Here is a 25576-nt window from a genome sequence, read left to right as displayed (position 1 = left end):
CAGGAGCATGATATAGCTGTCTCCTGAGAGGCTCTGCCAGTACCTGGCAAATACAGAAGTGGATGCTCACAATCATCCATTGGGTCCCCAATGAAGGAGCTAGAGAAAGTACCTAAGGCATAGTATCCATGGCAGAGACTGAAGCTCCCATCATCACCTCCCTTTGATGCTACCTCACATCCAAACTATGCACCCTCACACCTACTTTCTACCTCTGGACTCCAACTCAAGCCTCACATACAAACCACACTGAGTCCTCAGATGCTCTCTTGGATCATCCACTCTTGGCCCATGACCTCACCCAGCTGACATTTGTCTATATCCAAGTGCTCCAACAACTACAGCCATATCAGTCCACCTATCTCCCAACATCCCACATGACTTCCATGGACCCTGCTAGGAAAACCCAAGCCCTCACAGAGCTGGTATGTCTGTCCTTCCTGTTCTGTCATGGACTCCACCCTAGTTCCCTCTCTTCTGGACCTCTCCTTCTGGCTCCTATCTCTTAGCTTCCCAAAGGGCCTTCTGGCCTCTGCTTATATCTCCACCTGAACTTGGAGCAGACACCCTAAATCCCTGACCCTCAGCCAGTGAAGCTCGCAGTTTAGTCAATGGTCCTGGTGCCGTTTAGCAAGCCCTTCCAAGACTGTTCTCAGCTACCAAGCCCTTGGTGCACACACACTCAGCATCATGGTCTGTGGTTTATCTCTGGCACATGCTGGAAGTTCTTTGTGTTGGACCACCAAGGGTAACTGAGCTCAGCTGAGTGGATTTCCTTTGTTACCGATGTCACTACTGACCTGAAGAAATAATATACTGGCTACAGTCACTCCTAATGTATGGGACCAGGCTTTGAATCTTGATAGTCCTTCCTGGGGCCTAAGCCTGTGAGCACTGCACATGGAAAGAGGGGAGTTGGCATAAGAAGCTATCACTCCACAAAGTCCTTTGTCTGTATAAACATGACTTTAGCCACTTGCTTTTATTTATCGTTGTGCTGCACTGTAAGCATGACTGACCTCAATGATGTGTAAGAGAGAAAAATCCCAAGACACTCTTGTAGTTGGACGAGGAGAAGCCTCTAAGTGGAAGGTCACAGCCACAGGGAGCTCTTCCAGGCCTCAGAAGAGGTGGGAGTGTGGGAGCTTAGAGAGACAGAGTAGGTAAGCTCATGACATGGACCATGGGCTACATAGGACTCCCAATGGTAGAGGGAGGAAGGACTCCTGTGACGAAGTAACACGTGATTGAACTGAAGCTCAGAAGTTTATCCCCAGGCTCTAGTGCTCACAGCATGAACAAAAACTCTATCCTAGAAGCCAGGAGACTTTTTCTGATCTTGGATCTGCCCCCAGCCACGCGAGTCTAGACAGGTCTTGTGGCCTGCTTCCTCTTCTTCCAGGGAAGTGGGTTGAACTGAAAACCTGAGAGTCATCTTTTGGCTCTGATTCTCTACCCTCCCTTGAGCCTCTCCTGGGTTACAGTGCTTTGTCATAGCATACGGAAACATAGGGAAACTAAAGAAAAAACAGTTGTCAGCCAGGGACACAGAGTTCATGAGGCATCTTGCTTCTGGAATGGGGCATGATGACCTTCACTGGAAGGGTAAGGTGAGGCAGGGTTTATCCCCTATTTGGGATAAACACATCCTCTGACATGTGGCACCTGCTTTCAAATGGTGTTCTGCAAGGCTGGGGCCTCTGCCCCCAAACACAAAAACAAATGAAACCCAGGCTTGGCATTGCCAGACCAATTTCTTAGATTCCTCATCAAGTTGGGTCCTGCACACAGAGGAGTAAGCTCACTGGGAACTTGACTTTGAGTCACCACTGGTCTTTCCAGAGTCTGTGATTCATGATCTTGTTATTTGGAGAAAGAGTCACCAAACTTCCAGAACACCCCGTCTTCTTGTCATACAACCCACCCCACACTTGGCAATTGGGAATATATTGGTTTTGTCTAATAATGCAGCCAACTCTAATCCCATAGACAGCCTAGATAGGACTGAAGGTAACCAGACTACTTAATAGTGTGGGCCAGATCAGTACAACTCATTACAGTAGGGCCCAGAGTCTAGGCTAAACACTTATAGAAATAACCACCAAGGAACTAAGGATAAAGTACTCAGCTTGCTAGCACAAAGATCTATGTTCAATCCATATTTATAAAAGTCAGGCATAGTGGTACATGCTTGCAGTCTCAGCACTGGAAGGCAGAGACTGGTGAGTCTCTGGGGCTCACTGGCCTACTAGCCTAAACTTGTTGGTGAGTTCTAAGCCAGTGAGAGACTCTGTCTCAAAATAAAGAAGGACTGTGCCTGAGGAACAATACCTGAGACAGCCCTCTTGCCTGCACATGTGTGCTCACTTACCAACACTCACAGGACTGGCCCAAATGTGTACACAGAAGATGCAGATGGAAAAGAGAGAGACTGAACTGGCAGAAAAGGAGAACAAATGTTCAATAAAAATTTAACTTTGTTAGAATAAAAAAAAAAAAAAAAATACTGTGACCACAGTAAAGCAGCCTGTTTGCTAAGGGCTCCTGTGCGAGTCAACTGTGGGCTGGTGAGTCCTGCATGGGAGATGTTTGAAATTGTGATAGAGCCTGTGACAAGCCTTTGAAACATCCGGGCAGCCCTACTACCAGATTTTAAAAATACAACACAACACATAGTCAGAAGCTGAAGCAAAAGAATCAGAAGTTCGAGGTCTACTGGACAAATTAGACTCTCAGAATAAAACAATAAAGCAGGTTGGGCATGTAGCTCAGTGGTAGAGCATTTGCCTCTCACATACAACCAAGGCTCTAGACTCACATTCCATACAAAAAGGCAACCAAACCATCACCACAACAAAACAACCCTACAACATACTTTGACAAATCTAAGTAGCAAAGCCTCATCTGCAATAACAAGTGATCCAAATCATGGGATATCATACAGATGAGAAGAAACCTCTATTTACAAAGACTCCTTAAGACTATGGGAAACCCACATACCAATGGTGGAGTGGAAGAACATGAAATTCTAATAAGCTATATGCACAACCTTCAAAAACTATATACATAGAGGCCTGGAAGGAGCTCATTATTGGGTCAGACTTCACTATGATTATTCCCCCTTTTACTCATTTTACATATTATTGTATTTTCAAGATATTATATAATAAACGTATCATTTTATAATTGTTAACATTTGGCTGGTTTTGGTTGGTTGGTTGGTTGGTTGGTTGGTTCTCGTGTTTGCTCATTGAGACAAGAGTCTTACTATGTAGTTCAGGTTGGCACAGAGTACTCTACCCTTCTGCCTCAGTCTCCCAAGAGTTTGCATTACAGGTGACTGGCATTATATTTAACTCTAAAGGGTTCTTAGAGAGATATGACATTGGGTTGGGCTGTAGCTCGGTTGGTAGAATGCTTGTCTCACACGCATAAAGTCCTGGGATTAACCCCCAACACCACATAAATCAGGTGTAGTGGTGCGTCCTTTTAATCTCAGTACTCAGGAGATAGATGCAAAAGCATCAGAAATTCTATGTCATTCTTAGGTACCAAGGAAGTTTGAAGCCAGCCTACCATTCATGAAACCCTGTCTCCAAAATTAAAGCTACAATACTATGCATCAATTCTTAGTTTGCTAAAACACTAATATCAAGTAGTATCATAATCATAAGAATATTCCTTCTCCCAGAGTCCAACCTTAGCACACACCCCAAAGAAGCAGGCAGGTCTGGATATAGAACCCCTGAACCAATCGGCAGCCTGCTCTACCTGCCTGCTGCTCCTGCACCTGTGTGCCTCCTGGCACAGCACACTAACCTGTCTCCGTGATGCTGGCTTCCAGACACAAAGATTCAAAGGAATTTGTCTCACTTCTTATGAGTGTTCTAGTCCCCAACTCAATTCCCGAGGAGGGGTTAACATTTCATAGTGCACATATATAAGTGGATGAATGGATGAACGGATGGATGGGTAGGTGGATGGGTGGATGGGTGGATGGAAGGATGGATGGCAACTAAGAGGCCATAAACAGCTTCTTGCTGAATAAATGAGCAGCAACAGAAGGGAAGCCAAGGGTGCAGATGGGAATGGGCTCCCCACTTAACTACCCCTGAGTGAGGAGCTGCGAATGAGCATACACCTTAGGGGATAGCTGACCCTTCCAGGAGACCCCTGTGGGAGAAGGGATACCCTTCCAGTGCACCCCCTTTACCCTACACTCTGGTTCCAGTCCAGCCCTGCAAGTACTCCATTCTAACAAAGGTGTCAGAACACACTGGTATTGTCATACCTGCCTTCCTGAAGCCATACAGGCCTACGAGAAAGCTTCCTCCTGTCTCCTAAGGCATCCTGGGCTCCACGGGTGGCTCGCTGAGCTGGTGTGCAGGAGGCATATGAGGAAGAAGCCAACCCCAAAGACACATGTCATCACGCGACATTCTGCTTAATCAGAGAGCCACTTGTGGGACAGAAGACATGTTCTCATGAGACTGTGATGTGCAGGTCCCTGCCATCATGAATGAAACTCTGCTGCCCCAAGGAGTCAGGTCCCTGATCATTGCAGGGGCTCTGACTCCTTTCTGGAGTACAGATTTTCTATCAAGAAGATTTATCATTCCCATAGCAAACAACCAAAACCATAAGCTTTAGGCTCAGAGCTAAACAAAGAATTCTCACCTGAGGAATACCGAATGGCTGAGAAGCACCTGAAAAAATGTTCAGCATCCTTAATCATCAAGGAAATGCAAATCAAAACAACCCTGAGATTCTACCTCACACCAGTCAGAATGGCTAAGATGAAAAATTCAGGTGACAGCAGATGCTGGCGAGGATGTGGAGAAAGAGGAACACTCCTCCANTGTTGGTGGGATTGCAAGCTTGTACAACCACTCTGGAAATCAGTCTGGCGGTTCCTCAGAAAATTGGACATAGTACTACCGAAGGATCCTGCAATACCTTTCCTGGGCATATATCCAGAAGATGTTCCAACCGGTAAGAAGGATACATGCTCCACTATGTTCATAGCAGCCTTATTTATAATAGCCAGAAGCTGGAAAGAACCCAGATGCCCCTCAACAGAGGAATGGATACAGAAAATGTGGTACATTTACACAATGGAGTACTACTCAGCTATTAAAAAGAATGAAATTCCTAGGCAAATGGATGGACCTGGAGGGCATCATCCTGAGTGAGGTAACCCAATCACAAAAGAATTCACATGATATGTACTCACTGATAAGTGGATATTAGCCCAGAAACTTAGAATACCCAAGATATAAGATACAATTTGCAAAACACATGAAACTCAAGAAGAACGAAGACCAAAGTGTGGACACTTTGCCCCTTCTTAGAATTGGGAACAAAACACCCATGGAAAGAGTTACAGAGACAAAGTTTGGAGCTGAGACAAAAGAATGCACCATCTAGAGACTGCCATACCCAGGGATCCATCCCATAATCAGCTTCCAAACACTGACACCATTGCATACACTAGCAAGATTTTGCTGAAAGGACCCTGATATAGCTGTCTCTTGTGAGGCTATGCCAGGGCCAAGCAAACACAGAAGTGGATGCTCATAGTCAGCTATTGGATGGATCATAGGGCCCCCAATGGAGGAGCTAGAGAAAGTACCCAAGGAGCTAAAGGGATCTGCAACCCTATAGGTGGAACAACAATATAAACTAACCAGTACTCCCTGGAACTCATGTCTCTAGCTGCATATGTATCAGAAGATGGCCTAGTCGGAAAGAGAGGCCCATTGGTCTTGCAAACTTTATATGCCTCAGTACAGGGGAGCGCCAGGGCCAAGAAGTGGGAGTGGGTGGGTAGGGGAGTAGGGGGGGGAGGGTATGGGGTACTTTTGGGATAGCATGGGAAATGTAAATGAAGAAAATACCTAATTAAAATAAAATTTAAAAAAAAGAATTCTAAGAAATTCAAGGCCATGAAGTTGAAGCTCATCTCCTACATAAACTTAAAAAGCAAGATGCTGGGGGCAGAAGGCAGAGGGGCCACTTTCAACCTTCCTTGCTAGACCAAAGGAAGAAACTGTCCCTCCAGCAATGGGTGCTGTCCTTCTAGAGAACAGAAAATTTCACTAGGTATTCAGAACCCCTCTGCAGATGGAAGGTGGGAAAAAATGCAGGAATGTCCCCTCCCTTACTACCATCCCATAAGTCTGTATTTTTCCAAAAAGATCAAAGACCTGGGAACTGAAGCTTTGTGGCTTGGTAGCTGAGGGAGTGAAGCAAGGGCTGTGGTCGGAGATGAAGCACCGGAGCCAATGTCTGGAATTGGAGTGTATGACATTTCTGGTGTTTTCAACCCACATTGAGAATGGCTGTATCTGTTATTCACATTCAATCTGCCGCTGGCATCTCCTTGTCTCTCATCTGGTGCTTTGTGCAAACCACACCTCTCCCCTTCCTGCCAGCCCCGCACACTCTTCAGTTTGTGTTCAAAGAATAAGGCATCACAGATAGAGAAACTTTGAGTCAGACTCAGCACTGTGCCTGGTTCCCACATGCTTGAAATGGTGAACCTGAGGTAACCCAATGCAAAGGCCACTGACTGCAGTGTGTCCTCTGCTCCACAGTGTCGCCACGAACACCAGTGGTGTATCCTTGAGAGTTTTTGGAGAAGCCAAATCCTGAGAGGTATGGAAAGTCCCATCTTTCCCAGCTTTGGGAATTCCTGAATCCACCTATGAAATCTTAGGAAATGTCTTTGCAGGTGACCAAGGCACTCAAACAGGAAAGATGATCACAAGTTCTTACAAAGGAAGAGGGTATGAGCTAGTGCTGTGATAAAGACACGGCGGAAATACTATTCTACCATCAGAAAAGCCTGGTCTCTGTGGAGGAGAACCCAACAGGGTCTCCCATTCCCATGGAGGCTCTGCCAACATGGGTAATATCTCCCCAGCAACCACAAGGCTCCGTGTTCCTATGTCACACCCTTCCTACAAGATATGCCTGTGGAAGGCCACAGATACTGGCACTAGACGCTGTCATCCTGGAGACTGTGGTTGAGGATGGGGTTTTCTGAGGAATGGATGCTGCTGAGAAGCTGGGAGGCCACAGACATCAAGGTCATAGTCTCCACTAAGAAATACCTGGTGCCCAGCAAGCACACAGTAGTCATTGGTAGCATTGACATCTCTTTCCTTTGTACAAACAACTGCTGACAGTTTTTCTAGGGAGCTGTCCTGTGTCCCTAGATGAATGTTAAAAGCGCCCAGCTCTCAGACTCACTGAGACCCAGTAGCACCTGCCCTACAGCCTGGCCTGTCTGGCCTGTCATCACCTTCAGATTACAAGAGACTTGGAAGCTGGAAACGTAGAAAGTGCTTTCTAAGTCAGTTTAGCATGAAGAAGGAAATAAAGCATGCAGACAAACACTCTACCACTAAGCCACATCCTGGGCTCCTGGCCTGCCTACAACACCACACATAGTTATTAAGCACTGGGTGGGTCTGACATGTGTTTGAAGCTTAGTGAACCCCAAAGGATATCCCATACCCTCCTAGCAGGTCAACAGGACAAAGTTCTAGGCTAGGAGGAAAGCAAGCACACAGGGAAAAAAGACAACTGTGCTGCAAAGCTGTCTTTTTGTTGACAATTAACAGTTAAGTTCTCTGAGGAAAGGGATTGTTTCAGCTGACAGAGCTAGGAGTGTAGCAGGCTGCCCAGCACACCAAGGTCACATTGAGTGGACATGTATTGTCAGTTTTGCAAATCATTGAGCTAACAGAGAATACTGTGACTATGGTTCATGGTCATAAAAGGGAAACAATCTCAAACACATCTGTTTAACCAAGGGAAAAGGAGGCAGGGAAGGAGAAGAACAGCTAAAGGTTATCAACATGTCCTGGACAGTTGATAATTACTTCATGTGTTTTATGGTATGAGAAGCAAATCCATTGAATGCCAATCCCTCATCATCACAGTGAGAACCTCTGTCACCCTTCTCCTTTGATCTCTCCTGGAAGAGGCCATGGAGAATATGAGACTTAACCATTTAGGTGTTTCAGCTCTCTGTGTTAACCCATAAAAGAAATTACACCAGCTCCCTGCCTGTCATCATTTAATAAATCAACAGCTCCATCTCAGTGGCCTGAAGCCTAATGGCATTTATGAGTGCTGGCAAAGTCACTGGCCACTTAACCGAAGCAATTAAGTCATGCCTCCCTCCTATGATTATAGGAGATTGACTAGTTATAACTTATTCTTTTCCAATGCAACTGACAAAAAGGTAATATTCATACTTATAGATAATGCAGAATACTGGTATCAGAAATCACTTCCTGTGACTGTCTGTCCCCCATGGCACACCTCTGAGATGGGATAGTGAGACATACTCTTAACACAGACTTGGCTGACCCTGGTACCTCAGCGTTCTTCTCAGAACAGGAGCTGAGCTGTGGCTGCTCCTAACCAACAGGGAAGCAGCTGCCTCATGGCCCAAACTAGAAAACCCAGCCTCCTGATTGCTTACCTCTGAATCACAAGGCCACACAAGAGGCCAAATATGGGTTGACCCCAGAATTCTGTAGGTGGAAGGAGGTAAGCTTAGAACCCTAGAATGGTCCCCTGAAACCAAGAGTAACAAAATCCAGAGCAGGCAAATGGTTCCATAGGTAGCTTAAATCACTTGAACAAGTTAAACTTTGCTGTATTTTTAAATAAAAATGTTCAGTTTAAAATTAAATATACAAATTGTCCCCCAAAGAATCAAGCTGCCATATACCCTCTTCTACCCATGTAGCCTCTATAAACACCATGGTAGCATTAAAAGTGACAGTTTAATGAGAAAATATTAAGTTGCTGCTGGTTTGTGTGTTTGTTGTCTATATGACTGTGCTAAGGATGGACCCCATGTGTTACACATGCTAGCTAGGTGACTTGTACTCAGCTGACCCAGGGCCTTCATTGCTGCTTTTGCTGAGGTTTCTTCACCACAGAAGTTGACTTTGCTTGCATTGCATTGCATTGCATATGTGTGTGTGTGTATATATATATATATATATATATATATATATAATATTTTTTTTCAAATGCCAACGTTTCAGTGCAAGTCCTGAATGTGTCCTTGTCAAAGTTGTGTGAGGCCATCCAGCATCACTTTGAGAGGTTCCATGGACAGTTGTGAAACTAAAGTTCAACATGGTAATGAGGGTAGAGCCAAGATACCTGAGCCTCACCCTCTCTTCCCAGACTCAGCTCCACCCCTGTCACCTTAGCATTCCCCATGCATCCAGCTCCTCTGATGTTTTAAATGAAGGTGAGGAAGGGCATCACCAGGTTCCTCAAATGCCTGTTCCCATGGTCTGAGGCAGGGCCACTGAGGTTGGTAATAAAGATGACTTTATCAATGGATTCCCTTTCTGCCCATTTGTTTTTTCCTTTTGGTAGTTTGTGGATGCTGCTGGATCATCTTTCCTCCTCTATGGTTAAGAAGGAGGCCCAAGGTTTCCTCTGGGAGATGGCTTATGCATGACATATCTCACATCTGAGAGGATTTTCATCAAAGGACAAAAACGCAGAGATAAAGTGAGAGGCATGTGCAGTGCAGTCACGTCTGCTGAATTGGTGTGGTGTGAAGTAGGTGAGTCTTCTTGGTGCATGCAGCAAGTGTGTAATTCTACACAAATGCTCACCTGTGTGTAAGAGCAGAGGTGTGCCTATGTGTAAAGCTCATGTGTGTAGGTAGGAATATAAGTGAGTATGGTTGTGTGTGAGAGAGCAAGTGATGGTAGATGTGCAGGTGAATACAAGTCAGAGTGTATGTGTGTATGTGAAAGTACAAGTTACATGTTACATGTGAGAGTAATATGAGAGTGTGCATGCATGTGAGAGTCCAAGTGACTGCATGTGTGAGACTAGAAGTTACTATATGTGTGAGTATTGTACATATATGGCAGAGGACAAGAGAGCGTGTTTGTATGTGTGTGAGAGTACAGTCAGATGTGTGAGTGTGCATATGAGAATACACTCAAGTGTGTATATCCATGAGTACAGTTGAGTGTACGTGTGCATGCACTGTGTTGAGGTAATTTGTTTAGAATGAAACATTGCCTCACAAAGGGAGGAAGGGCTCAAATGACCTAGGAAGGGAGCAAAAATTACAAGTCCGTGCTCGGTGTCACCAGCAGCCCCATACTCACATGGTATACCCCAGGACAGTCCTGAAAGTTACAGAGTTCACAAGGATTCTGTCCAAGTTTGTGTAAGTAGTAACACTTACTGTGGCGGTGAGACTGACAGCCATGCTGAGAAGGTCCTGCAGAGAACTGCAGGGAGGTAGCTTTACAAGCTACTCCCCTTGTCAAGATGAATTTTTCAATGAAGCAGCTGCTTCCGAGTCACCTATGCTCCTAGAAGGAGCTTTTCACCCACACTCCTGTAAGCAACCCCAATTAACTCACCATCTCACTAGGCTACACTCAATTGGAATTAGTTCTTTGCTCCTCCATCAATGCCATATCTGGAATAATGGGGAGATACTTGCTCACATATCTCCAGATGTGACATCACAGAACAGACTTAGTACTTGACCTTAGAACCAACAGAATCAAATACAGGTTGGGAAGGAATGACTATGTGGTCCCAGCAATGCATGCTGACATGTGATTGAGGCTGATTCATGTGAAGGAAAGTACAAAGGCTATTCTACTCTGGCTGCCTTGCCCCAGAAGGTGTGCCTTCTTGCTGATGTGGTACTTTCATGGTTCCTGTGAGGGGCATTCAACAAAGTCCAAGCCATCTCTGAGAGATGGATCAAAAGGGTAGCCATCTTATGCTGTTTGGGGGTGCTTGCCTCCATGATGAATACAGTATACCATGTGAGTATACTCACATGCTATCCTTGGTATCACCCTCTGATTTGGCAGGGAGGGTAGGAAAAGGGAGATGGGATGTTAGTGAGCTGTTTGTTACAGTTGGCAATATTCAAAGAGAGCAAAAGTTAGATCTGAACTAAAGAGCCCTTTCTAGTTAAAAAACAAATTGATGAAGGTATCCCTCAGGCCTAACCTATAATAGAGGGATAAGAGCTCTAGGATTCACCAAGACCTTAATAATGGAATGGGCAATAAGTTATGATCATCAGATACTACTCAGCATTTCAGCTGGTTGAATTGGGAAAGACTTTAGAATTTATTTATATTCTATGTACATAGAGTGTTTGACTGCATGTATGTATGTGCACCATGTGCAGGAAATGCCTATGGAGACCAGAAGGGAGCATCAAATGCCTTGAAACTAGAGTTAGAGGAGCTTGTGAGATACACAATGTGAGTGCTAGGAACTGAACCCAGGTCCTTTGCAAAAGCAGCAAGTGCTTAACAACCGAGCCATCTCTCTAGCCACAGACATGACTTTTAAGCAATGAAGGGACCTCTTGCAGGCTGGCTTGTGTAGCTATAAAATATGGAGCTAGAAGGAATCAGTCTGCAATTGGAGAAACAAAGAAATTGAGTTGTATATCTGTGCATTCCTCCTCAAAACAGAAGCTGCATGACCTGAGGTAAGACGAACCAATCCCTGATGGGTTGGGCCATTTAGTGGCACTTGGTTATTTGTTGGCCTAGGTCTCCATGAACATCAGGGACTAGGTAGAAGATGGGCAGCCATTACTGAAGGAACTGGATATACAAAAGGCAGTGAGATGGCCTCTTCATCATGCCAGAAATGACAAAAGAATGTAGAAGTTTGATTCAGCAGGAACTTTGGGAATAGTATAAGGTTTTAGCAGCATTTCTCGACCTTCCTAATGCTGCAACCCTTTAATATGGTTCCTCATGTTGTGGTGACCCCAACCATGAAATTATTTTTGAAAATGATAATTCTAATGGAAAATTATAACTATAATTTTCCACTGTTATGAATTGTAATGTAAATGCCTGTATTTTTTAATAGTCTTAGGCAACTCTTGTGAAAGGGTCATTTGACCCCCAAAAGGGTTATGACTCACAGGTTGAGAACTCCTGCTTTAGTGGCTTTGCTGAGCTTGAGGTTGGACATGATCTTTATTAAATCCTTAAGGATATGAATAATTTAGAGTCACAGAAAATTGACAAGTCAAAGTCCTTGTAAGAAGGTAAAAGAAAGAAAAAGCAAGATGACTCCTGTCTAGGTTAATAAAAAACAAATGCAACAAGATTTCTGTCAAGTCCAGAATTCCTAATAGAAAAAAATCAGAAGGCCAGAAGTGAGTCTCTGGGAAGCTTTACACCGTAGGGACAGGTTGTGGAAGGTATAAATGCTAAAGCAATGCAGAGAAAGATGACTAGCCTTGAGCTAAGGGTGAGCAATTATTCCCCAGGGTAGACATGCCCAGTTCACTCTTGGAACATAAACTATGGTAGTGATTCTACACTCAGTCCAAATGGCTTTAAGCATCTAAGTGTGCCTTGTGGAAATGCTAGTGTCACAATGTTGGTCCAGAGTCTGTCAGAACCAGGGAGCTGTTTCAGCAACAGACAAAACAGGCAAGGGTGTGACTCTGTTCCCCTCAGCTCAAGCAAAGCCAAGCAATGCAAGCAGCTCTACAGAAACCAGGGATGTGGAGGTCTGTGGTCACTCTATGGCAGTAACAATACTGAGGATTCATTAGAAACATCTGTGATTATTGAGGTCCAGATAGGGAGTGGACCTATGTGCTAGTGGAACTCTGAACGAGTGTGATTATGAGTGTGTATGCATGCATGTGTGCTTGCATGTGCATGAAAGACAGACAGACAAACTGACAGACAGACAGCACTGGTGAGCCTGTATTACATATGAACGTGTATAATATGATAAAATACAAGTATGGATGTATGACTATATATTCAAGAAATTATGATAAGCATGCCTGTGTTTGGGTGTGCCTTTCATAAACGCATGTGAGGACGCTTTTCAGATAAATCAAATGCTGTTTACCCTACAGTTCTGAGTAAGGTTGTACTGTCAGACCCGTGCTTGGGTGGAAGGAGCAGTTTCCTAGCCTTGGGACACACCTGCGAGATCCTGCAGCCACCTCAGAGGAGGCCAGCTCATGTGTAGTTTATGGCCCAGATTGCCCTTTGAGTAGTATGGTGGTGAGTGGCAGGTAGAGGAGCATTATCACCCAGGGTGGTGAGAATATGGCTAAAAAAATAGCCCCAATTTTTACACCACCTCAGATGGCTCCTCTGGCAAATGGCTAGAGTGAACAAGTTTGCCCATCCTTGGGTTCATGGCCCTGGAGCACCAGGGGTCTTTCTTTCTGTGATTGCATGGCTATGGTGTAGAAGCGAGTAGCTATTGTTTCAAAGAGGACACTTCTCATCATAGGCATCAAGGTCAACTTGCAGATCTCATTCCAGAAGGTTCTTGGTCTTGTTAAATTCAACATGTCCCTGGATCCAAGACCTGCATCTCTTCTTATACCTCATATTGACACCACAATAGCTACTTCTATGATGCTGGGATTTGGCCCTTGTTGATTTGACTTATTCCAAGTCCCAGTGGCCTTCCAGGACAGAGTCTATTATTAGCATGTGTGACAGAGTCAAGACACAACAAATCCTGGTACATATCACCCTCTTGTCCCTGGCAGGAATGCATGGTGGTAGACTGATAACACTATGGATGCATGGGAGCACCATTTCCTAGACATCACAGCATGAAGCAGTGGTACACCAGCATATGGCTTGCAGAAGAACTTGGTATTGATTGCATAGTGCTTGATTTTCTTTACATGTATGCAGAGTACAAGAATTATAGGATCATGGGAATCACACATAAAGCCTTTGAGATAGAAAAAAAAAAGTGATAAAGTTGGATTCTTTACTGGGAGCCCCTGATCCCAGTAAATCCATACATGGATTGTTGGATCCATACATGGAGTTTTGAGGAAGTTTTAAGTTACAGTGGAAATCCAAGGATGTTAGAGGTGGCAAGAATGTGAGACATTTAGGGAGAAACGCTGCAGGCACAAAGTACAGCTGGTTCAAGAGATAGGCCATGTGCATGGCAGGTGGAAGAGCCAAAGGCCCAAGGATTGTCAAGCCCAATGGAATCCATGATGCCCCATACACCACAGATGCAAGGGCACTTGAGTATTCAAAATTTGCCATGCTGACTTTCAGTATTTAAAGTCCACCATGCTGACTTTCATTGGGTCTTTCTGCACCCCACTTCTCACTGCCCCCTCTTTCTCCCTTTGGGAGTGGGATCATCTACTCTATGCTACTATATATTAGAAATGTGCAATTTTATGATTTATTCTATAGGGGCTCACAGATGAAAAACTTCCTTTAGTCTCAGAAAAGACTGGACTTTGAACAGTGTTAGAACTCTTAAAATTCTTGGGAAATTTGCATTACGAGGTGACTACAAGCCTTTGTAAGAAGAGGTAATAATATAATTTGAATTTGAAATGTCTCTGTAGTCCCATGTTTTGTATTCTCTGGCTCCAGTTTATGGTGGTATTTTTTCATTATCTTAATTTATATTTTCTATTATTTTTTAATTTTTTAAATTTAATTTTATTTGTAATTGATTTTTATACTCCATATTCCATTCCCTGCCCCTCCCCATCCACCCTCTGACTGCTCCACGTCACACACCTCCTCCCCACCCACCCTGTCTCCACATGGATGCACCCACCCCCTACCCCATCTGACCTCTAAATTCCCTGGGGCCTCCAGTCTCTTGAAGGTTAGGTGCTTCATCTCTGAATGAGCACACACCTGGAAATCCTCTACTGTATGTGTGTTTGGGGCCTCATATCAACTGATGTATGCTGTCTATTTGGCAGTTCAATATTTGAAAGATCTCAGGGGTACAGATTATTTAAGACCACTGGTCCTCCTATAGAATTGCCCTTCTCCTCAGCTCTTTTGGCCTTCCCTAATTCAACAACAGGGGTCAGCTGCTTCTGTGCATGGATTGGGTGCAAATAACTGCATGTGACTACTTGTTGGGTCCCTCAGAGGGCAGTCATGATAGATCCCTTTTTGTGAGCATTCCATAGCCTCAGTGATAGTGTCAGGCCTTGGGACCTCCACTTGAGCTGGATCCCACTTTGGGACTATCGCTGGACCTTCTTTTCCTCAGGCTCCTCTCCATTTCCATCTCTGTAATTCTTTCAGACAGAAGCAATTATGAGTCAGAGGTGTGGCTGTGGGATGGCAACCCCATCCCTCATTTGATGTCCTGTCTTCCTGCTGAAGGTAGGCTCTAAAAGTTCCCTCTCCCTACTGTTGGTCATTTCATCAAAGGTCCCTCCCTATGAGTCCTGGGAGTCTCTCACCTCCCAGGTCTCTGGTACATTATGGACCCCCACCTCCTATTTCCTCAGGTTGCCTGTTTACATTTTTTCTGCTGAGCCTTGGGGATTCAGTCCTTTTCCCTCACCCAATACCAATTCAGGTTTCCCTCTACCCCACCCCACTGCCCTCCCACCTCGTCCACTTTCCCTCCTAAGTCTCTCCCTCCCTCCCCACTCATGATTGTTTTCTTCTCTTTCCCAAGTGGGACTGAGACATACTCACTTGGGCACTTCAACTTGTTGAGTCTTTTGAATTCTGTGGACTGTATCTTGAGTATTCTATATGGTGGTTGTTGTTGTTGTTGTTGTTGTTGTTGTTGTTTTGGGGGATTGGCTAATAAATTGTATACATAAGCAACCCCAAAAATCCTACCAGAGAACTTCTCCAGCTGATAAACAACTTCAGCAAATTGGCTGGATATAAAATTAACTCAAATAAATCAGTAGCCTTCCTTTATACAAAGGATTAAACAGGCTGAGAAAGAAATTAAGGAAACAACTCCCTTCACAATAGCTACAAATAGTATAAAATATCTTGGGGTAACTCTAATCAAACAAGTGAAAACCTGTATGACAATAACTTCAAGTCTCTCAAGAAAGAATTTGAAGATCTCAGAAGATAGAGAGATCTCTGGTGCTCATGGATTGGCATAATTAACATAGCAAAAATGGCCATCCTACCAATGGCAATCTATAGATTCAATGCAATCCCCATTAAAATCCCCAAAACAATTCTTCAAAGACATGGAAAGAGCAATTCTAAAATTCATCTGGAAAGGCAAAAAAAACAGAATAACAAAAACAATTCTTAACAATAAAAGAACAGCTGGGGGAATCACCATTCCTGACCTCAAGCTTTACTACAGAGCAATAGTGATAAAAACTGCATGGTATTGGTATAGGGACAGACATGTTGATCAATGGAATAGAATTGAAAACCCAGAAATAAAACCGCAAACTTACTGTCACTTGGTCTTTGACAAGGACACCAAAAAATACAATGGAAAAAGAAAGCATCGTCAATAAATGGTGCTCATCTAACTGGCTGTATGTAGAAGAATGAAAATAGACCCATATTTGTCACCTTGTACAAAGCTCAAATCCAAGTGGATCAAGGACCTCAACATAAAACCAGATACACTGAATCTAATAGAAGAGAAAGTGGGAAAGAGCCTTGAACTCATTGGCAAAGGGGGAAATTTCCTAAACAGAACTCCAATGGCTCAGGCTCTCAGATCAAGAACTGATAAATGGAACCTCATAAGAAAAAGCTTCTGTAAGGCAAAGAACATAGTCGATAAAACCTTTGGATTGGGAAAAAATCTTCACTAACCCCACATCTGATAGAGGGCTAATATCCAAAAATATATAAAGAACTCAAAAAGTTAATCACCAAAAAAACCAAACATTCCAATCAAAAAATGAGGTATAGAACTAAACTGAGAATTCACAACTGAGGAATCTTGAATGACTGAGAAACACCTAAAGAAATGTTCAAAGTCCTTAATAATCAGAGAAATGCAAATCAAAATGACCCTGAGATTCCGCCTTACACCAGTTAGAATGGCTAAGATCAAATCCTCAGGTGACAAAACATGTTGGAGAGGATGTGGAGAAAGAGGAACACTCCTCCATTGCTTGTGGAATTTCAAACTGATACAACCACTCTGGAAATCAATCCTCAGAAAGTTGGGAATAGATCTACTGGGAATATACCCAAAAGATGCCCCTCCACACCACAGGGGCATGTGTTCCACTATGTTCATAGCGGCCTTATTTGTGATAGCCAGAAGCTGAAAACAACCTAGATGTTCCCACAAGAGAAGAATGGATACAGAAAACGTGGTTCATTTACACAATGAAATACTACTCATCTATTAAGAATGAGGACATCCTGACTTTTGCAGGCAAATGGATGGAACTAAAAAATATCATCCTGAGTGAGGTAACTCAGACCCCAAAAGGACATGCATGGTATATACTCACTAATAAGTGGATATGGTGATTTTTTTAAGGCTGTGGAACTGGCACTTAACTAACAAAAGTAGGCTAGTAGGGACATGCCTTTATAGAGCTATTCCTAGTTCCAGCCATGGTCTTCATTCCTGGCCCACCAAGATGCCAGGACCCTCTGTCACATGTTCCATTCTGCCTCCTTGTTATGCTGGACTGAAATTCTTATGAAACCATGAGGAAAAATCAACCTGTGCTCCTTTAAGTTGCTTCAATCAAATATTTTGTCACACCAATGTAAACATAACTAATATGTAGCCTAATGGTCACCAATCCTGTCTCCAGAACTCCAAGACAAAGAGTTTCACACGTTCATTAATTCCGTGAGATCACTCCTCACCTAGAATAGCAGTCCTTGGTGTCTAAGTTATAGTAAAGATTAAATAAATTAATAATGTCAAGTGTTTAGACCAGCAATTTGGCCCTTGTGATCACTGCACATTGGTGATGGCACTGATGATGATGATGATGATGACAACAATGATGAGGACAGTAGCCCAATGACAAGAAGCCCATTATCTACCCAATAATGATGGTGATGATGACAATGATGCAAAGATGAAAATGATGATAATGATGTGCTAAGTTCTACTCTAGCCAATGATCATGACTATAAATATGATGAAAACAATGACAAGATCTACCCAGTGGTAATAAGGTAATGACAGTGACAATGACAGGCTCTACCCAATGATGATGACGACAATGACAATGATAGTGCCAAACTTCACCCAATGGCGATAATGATAATGATGGTCAGGAACAAGACAGAGAAGGAAGATCGTGTTGATCACTATGCCAGCTGAGAGCCTTGGGCTTCTAATCCAACATTTTCCCATCAATCATAAAAGAGATAGAAGAGATAGGGCACTTTGATGAAAGGAAACTATCTGTTCTTGGCTTGTTGCCTTTTTAATAGGCTTAAAATGTTAAGGGCAATAATTCTGAGACTTTGGACAGATTCCATCCTGGGTGAGTCTTTTGGCTTCATCACCAATAAATTGTTCCAAGAGAACAAAACAGAAGATCATTGTCCTGTTTAGTTTTATTGTCAACTTGAGACAACCTAAAGTCACCTAGGAAGGAGGAACTTCAGCTGAAGAATTGACTTGCTCAGAATTGCCTGGGGGCATTGCCTTGATTGCTAATTGATGTTGAAGGACCTGGCCAACTGTGGGCAGTACCATTGCTAGGCAGGTAATCTAAGACTCCATAAGCGGTGGTGGTGCATGCCTTTAATCCCAGCACTTGGGAGGCAGAGGCAGGTAGAATTCTGAGTTGGAGGCCAGCCTGGTCTACAAAGTGAGTTCCAGGACAGCCAGAGCTACACAGAGAAACCCTGTCTCGAAAAAAAGAAAGAGAGAGAGAGAGAGAGAGAGAAAGCAAGCTAGCTAAGCATGATCTAGTTCCTGCCCTGACTTCCATCAGTGATGTGCTGTTACCTGAAAGTATAAGCCAAATGAACCCTTTCTTCCCCTAAGTTGTTTTTGGCCGTAGTGTCTAACATAGCAGTAGACAGCATTTCTCTGTGTAGCACTGGTTGTCCTGGAGCTCTGTAGAATAGACTGGCCTCAAACTCAGAGATCTGCCTGCTTCTGCCTCCCGAGTCAAATGAGAATTTTATCTCTGAGAATCAGAAAAAGATGCAGTCACTAAAGACTGACATGCCTAAAGAAAAACATTGCCTTTGATCACACTTAGAAAAAGAAAAACTAAAATGCAGGCTGAAAACACACTGCCCATACACAGACACATGCACACATGTAGGCAGGCAAACACATATGCATGTATGTGCATGCATATACACACATACATGTGCATGTACGTACTCATTATCTTGAAGATTTTATGGCTGAGCACTTCCAGGCTACAAGGAATGGGGTTTTGGTTGAGAGCATGCCCTAAAGTCAAGTGGGGAACTCCCAAACAGAAGCACAGGAAAGGCTCCAAAGACACAACCTACAAACCTGAAATCATCACAGACACACAGAAGGCTTTCACACTGAACGAAAATTCTAAGACACTTGGCATTTGCCAAGCGCTGGGACAGATGGATCAACTGTGCTGAACTGCTCAGTTAAAATGCCTCAGTGCCTAACCCTCCACCTTCCTTTTACAACTTGATTCTTTTTGTGATGATGCCAGTTCCCTGTACTCCATCAGTGGCTTCCAGAGTGCACAGCATCAGGTCATTTTCCAGATCATTTGTTCCCTAGGAAACAGGACATATGCGGGGCTTAGCACATCTTTCTCTAGCCTTTTTACACCAGAGAGAAAAGTGTGAGCTGGTACAAGGCTTGTGGCCATCCTCCAAGACTGACAGATGGGTCAGACTTCCAAGAAACATTTCAGCTGCAATGTGTCCAGCCAGATTCTCCCAGGTATCTGTGACTGGTTAGGTCAGAAGATGGGAAAGAAAGGCAGATCTAGCCACGGTGTAAGAGAAGAGCCAAGGCAAAATGGGATAGTGACTCACACTCACATCACTCCAGCATGATGTGTCAGAGAAATAACAACTGAAGACTCCATGCGCATATCTGCAAAGCATTGAGCAGCATCTGTATTCCAAGGGATTTATGATGAGCAAGGTGAATAATGCATGTAGAATGTCCATGCAGCTGTTCACATCTGGATGGTGCTCCTTGAGGGGAGTTCCCACCTTTATGCACTTTATTCCCTCTCAGAATGACATTTAAACCGCCCAGCTATTTTTCCAGTCCTAGGAATGGACAATGACATAGATACAAAGAGTCTAATTGCAAAGATGAGCCATACACTTTCTGGTGGTATGGCAAAGAAATAGAATAGCACACTGAAAGAATGCTGTGTAATTGGCTCAATATGAACATCTGATTGAGGATCTTCAAGGCAGACGCAAGAACACTGGCATGAGCAGGTGAGTCTTTGCATGATCTCTCACAGCTGCTAGGCAGGACCATGATGACAGAGCTCCTTGGAGGAAGTAACAGAGCGAGTGCCACACAGAGATTCACACCTGCCATGAAGTACAAACTCAGCAGCACCGGCTCTCACTCCAGAGACTAGAGTATCACCAAAGGGGAAGGAGTGCCCACGAGAGGCCAAGCAGTTGATTAAATCATACTTCACATTTTTGTTAGGAAATGAATCTTTTCTGTTATTGGGAATGCCAGATCAAATTCTGGATGCCAGGCTATTTCAGAGAAGTGTTTTTGCATGAGCGTGTCCAAAGCAGTTTTTAGGTTACTTTTATACTGAAAAAGAAGTTGTATATGTGAGGTTCTAATTTAGCTGGGCTGAGGTTTTTTTTAATTTATTTGACTTTATTTTGTATGCATTGATATGAGGATGTCATACCATGGAATTGGAGTTACAGACAGTTGTGAGCTGCCATGTAGCTGCTGGGAATTGAACGCAGGACCTCTGGAAGAGCAGCCAGTGCTCTTAACCACTAAGCCATCTCTCCAGCTGAGATGAGCTGTTGTTGTTGTTGTTGTTGTTGTTGTTGTTGTTTCATTAGTCAGACAAGCTATAAATGGGATCATATGATCATGGCAGAAACACACTACAAAACAACATGGCTCCAGAAGGATTGTAGGAACCAGAGAAGATGAGGACACCATGAGAACATGGCCCACAGAATCAACTAAGCTGGCTCACAGAAACTGAAGTTATCACAATCACAAATCCAGCATAGGTCTGAGCTAGGTCTTATGTATATACCTTATGGTTGTGTAGCTTGATGTTCTTGTGAGACTCCCCCAAAATGTGAGGGGGGCACTTCTCTCTTTTGCCTGTGCTTGGAACCCTTTTCCTTCTAGTAAGTTGCCACTTCCAGCCATGATATGAGGGTTTATACTCAGTCTTATTGTATTAAGCCATGTCGGTGGATATCCGTGGGAGACCTGCTCTTTTTTTTTTTCCTTTAAGGAAGAGAGAGGAGTTGAATTAGGAAGAGGGGAGGTAGGGGAGGGACTGAGAGTAGTGGAGGGAGAGGAATCTGTGGTCAGGATGAAATGTAAAAGAGAATTTATGAAAAAGAGGGGGGAGGGAGGGAACGACAGATGCCTCCAGGAAGCTGGAAGTGGGGCACAAAACTTGATGGAAATTGCTGCCAACATTTGCCTTAAGGTTCAAGGCTTTGTGCCGACAAAGAAAGCGAGCTGACTGCCTTCTGGAGGAGAGTCTCCCATCCTGTGTAAATCCTCAGTACAGCATAGAGAGAGTGTGTGCACTCTAAAAGATGGGACCTAGGGAAGCCATCACAAACATGTGGAAAGATTTGTTCCACTGTGTACTACAGATAGGGAGAGGCACAAACAACTCACTACAAGACAGTCTACAGAGTTCCACAACAACCTTACTGAAGGCCAGAAAAGATACCCCTGAGAATGCTATGTTTATATGAGAAAAAATCATTAAGCAGAATGTTGCCTGTGAACTGATTTGTTGGCAGATTAGAAGAGTCTAGAAGGGACTGGGAATATAGCTTAGGTGGTAGAGTGGAAAACCTGACTGTCCAAAGGTCATTCTATCTACTGTTGCAGAAAAATGCATCAAAGGGGCTGAGAAACTACTCAGTCTGTGAAGTACTTGACTAGCATGCAAAGGCCCTGAATTCAATCCCCAGCACCTCATAAACTGGGCATTGTGTTACAGATCTGCAATCCTAGCACTCAGGAGGTGGAAGCAGGAGCACAGAGTACGAGGCCATCCTCTACTACATAGTGAGTTTGAGGCTAGCCTGAGCTACATTCTATTTTGTCTCAAATAAAACTGTACAACAGGGGACAAGAAGCCAGAGTGAAGGAGCCCTCAAGAATCAATTTCCATGTGCATCAGTGACCTGGGGACAAGCTTCCAGGTCACATTAAAGATATATCAGTAATAGTGACCAGGAAGATGTACTCAGTGCTCATAAAGAGTTGTGTTGATGCCTAACTCATCAAACATCACAACCACAGTGAGTTGGGAGCTATGTCTGCCTGCTTTCTACACTAGAAGAACAAGGTCTGAGGGAAGATGCTGTCCGTTTACTAACAGATTTGCTATGAGAGTTAAGAGGGGAGTATGCCAGGCCACACAAGTTGCCGATCAAAAATAGATAGGCGCTAGAGCCCCACTGTGTCTCAGCATGGCTTTTGCATGTATGATTGACAATCACAAAGAAAGTATATTTTTCAATGCTTTTATAACAAAAATTAACAAGAATGTGAGGTGATGAATATATTAATTAGATGAATAAAACCATTCAACAGTACATACCTGTGTCAACCACCCAGTATGTCATAAACACATGTGCTATGTCAATATAAATTTAAAAAATCAAACCACATAAGGTCAGTCATTATTGTAGCTCACAGGGTTCATGTGTCCTAGCAAACTGGCTTATAGGTACAAGAGTGACATGAATGTTCTGAGAATAACCAACCACTTCCTGATCAGATTTAAGGCCCACTTCATGATGTAGAATCTATACCTAGCACTGTTACTGAGGCCAAGAATCTGTGGTTAGCCATGTCATAGGCTCTAAGGGAAGACCTAATAATATAATTATAGAATAAGACCTATAATTCTGATAACTTGATATAGTATTAAATCGACTCCTAATGACTTATCATTATTTCCTTAGATTAGTATATCTCCCATCCCTCAACAGAGATGTTTCTTGTTGCAGTAGATGGTAATTAACATGGAGACACACAACTGATCAACATACAGAGAATGAAACTATGGACTGACTGGCTCTAAGTGGGATTGCTGTGGGTTGTCCTGGTGCTGTCTGTATTCTGATGTTAATTCTGTTTCCTCAAAAGGGGCTGCCCCAACAAGGAGTGGATCATGTACTAAGATAATTTCATATGAATCTTCTCCCCATGGGATGTCTATATCACCACCCCTCCTCTTAAGGCTCAGGCATCATTGCAGAAGAAGGATTATGAAATTATAAGAGCCATGGGTAGTAGATGATTACAAGGATACTGTTTCCAGGTCAGCTGCCCATAAAAACACATAGTGGTTGTGATGGTGTGCATAAGACCTGTGCAAGCTCAAGCCAGACAGCATCTTATCATGGAGGTGAGGAGGTAGGCACAGTGTCCCATAGCTGAGGAGATATGAATAACTAGTAGATGCTTTTAGAGGAAGAGTCAGTTTTCTTTAAGGGTGTGACCATTGGTGGGTCAACTATGTCCCGAGAAGGTCTTACACTGAGGAATATTTGGATAAGACAAATTGGACACAGTGGGTTAGGAAAAAAAGAAGACATAAAGTTGGGTTGTAGGGGAGGCAGGGGTTAATGTAGGAGAATTTGGAAGAGGGATGGGTAGGTAGAGAAATCTAGGTTAATCTGGGAGGAGTTTGGAGAGGGGTGGTTATGATTGAAATATATTTCATGAAATTCCAAAAGAATTAAAATATATATTAATATGAATGCATAATAAAATAGTACAAAATAAATAAATTATTTGATTTGATTTATTAAAATTAAATAAAAGTAAATGAAAAATGGAAGTAAACTCATTTGAGTAAGAGATGTATCTCATTTGGTATAGCACCTTTCTAGGATATATGAAGCCCTAGGTTCAATTTTAAGACCACATAAAACTAGACATGATAATACACACTTATGATACACACTCAAGAGATAGAGACAAAAATACCATCCTAGGCTACATAGTAATCTTCAGGACAGCCTAGACTATATGAGACCCAAAGAGAAAAAACAAGAAATACAATATGCACATGAAAAAAGTAAAGAGCATACATGAACTCTGTGTAGTCAGAAAGGTGTGTGGTAAATTGTATTAACAAGCAAGTCAAACTGTCCCTGATGTGAAACACTTGTCTTCTGAAGGCACCATCTGTCCATCACAAGCCACGGTAGCCAGAAGGATTAGGAGAAGCCAGGAGCCCAGGGTAATCAGAGTCATCACCTGTATTGGGGCAGAGCTGAAGAGAGAACTCTGTTTTGTCCTGAAGGTGCAAGTAAGTGACATGACCTGAGTACCAGCAGAAATTTCCATAAGCCGTTCATCACGCAGAACATGGGCTGGGGGTGTCTGGGAAGCAGTGCACCCTATTGCAGATGGGGAGCCCAGATATGCAGGGCCACTCTACAGTTGCAAGCAATAGGATCAGCTCTTCTTAGTGGAAACAAGAGGAGGGTTTTCCAGGAAAATACCAACAGATGTGCCCCCAGAAGGACAAGATAGGAGGATACCCAGGGGACAGCTAGAGGAGTGCCCAAAGGCACTGCAAAAAGAGTCTACTACTCCCATTACACTCACTACTACCAACAAGGCTGACTCATTGATTCAGATCCCAGTCCATACAGTAGACAGAGAGGACAGGTTACTCCACAAAGCCCAGGCGGCATGCCATCAGGGTTAAGGGTTGGGTTACTGGAAAATCCACAGGAAGTTTCACAGCAATGAGAGGACAAGAAGGTGTGAGTGCAGGTTCTGAACCCATACCTATAGTCATGCAACCATGGTGGTGATGTCTTACCCATACATGCTAAAGGCAGGATTCCCCAGGCCCAAACATGGGCCATGGCAGTCATGCTAACATGGCTGACCTCTAGAAAACCAGAGCCTTTTGGGATGGAGAACTGAGGTCCTAGCAAGTGGGTGCAAACCAGAGAACTTTAAATCCCCAAGTACTCATCCTTAGATTCTACTAAAACTTCATAGATACAAAAGAAGCAGGAATTATGACAGATGTGAAGTTTTCTAACTAGGCATGGTGGCTCACATTCATAACCTCAGTGCTTGGAAGGCTGAGGTAGCAGGATTGCCATAAGTTCAAGGCACCTGGGCTACATAGTAAGACACTGTCTTAAGAAGAAAAAACAAGAGATGACCTTTCTTATTTTAGATTTATTTTATGAGTGTTTGGATGGTGCACATGCATGAACGTGTGTGTGTGTGTGTGTGTGTGTGTGTGTGTGTATCACATGCATGTCCAATGTCTGTGGAGTTCAGAAAAGGCATCAGATCCCTAGTTGTGAGCTGTCGTGTGGGTGTTAGGAACCAAACCCAGGTGCTCTGCCAGAGCAGCCAGTGCCCCAAGATGACCTTTCTATAAAAGCCCAAGTTATCAAATTTTAAGAACTACCCACAGTTGTAAGTTTGCCTTGTCAGTTTTGGACCATTCTGCAATTTATAACATGATACTTCTAGCAGATAATTAATTCTGACAAAAGCTTATTAGAAAAAAGATGCAGAGACAGAGAAGGCAGCCTTGGCAGACACGTTTTCTTGATGTGTTAAATGTTCCAGTCTA

General features: G+C 43.4%; 1 long non-coding RNA gene across 1 annotated transcript in view; it reads right to left on the bottom strand.

Annotated features, from left to right (window-relative positions):
- The window catches only part of LOC110294613, a 444128-nt gene that overhangs the window by 291198 nt on the left and 127354 nt on the right, over window positions 1-25576 (bottom strand). The gene's annotated exons all lie outside the window — the stretch shown is intronic.

Source organism: Mus caroli, chromosome 5 (assembly GCF_900094665.2).
Source record: "Mus caroli chromosome 5, CAROLI_EIJ_v1.1, whole genome shotgun sequence".
NCBI classification, from domain to species: domain Eukaryota; kingdom Metazoa; phylum Chordata; class Mammalia; order Rodentia; family Muridae; genus Mus; species Mus caroli.
Note: the sequence above shows the minus strand (reverse complement) of the source record. Positions and strands in the feature narration are given on the sequence as shown.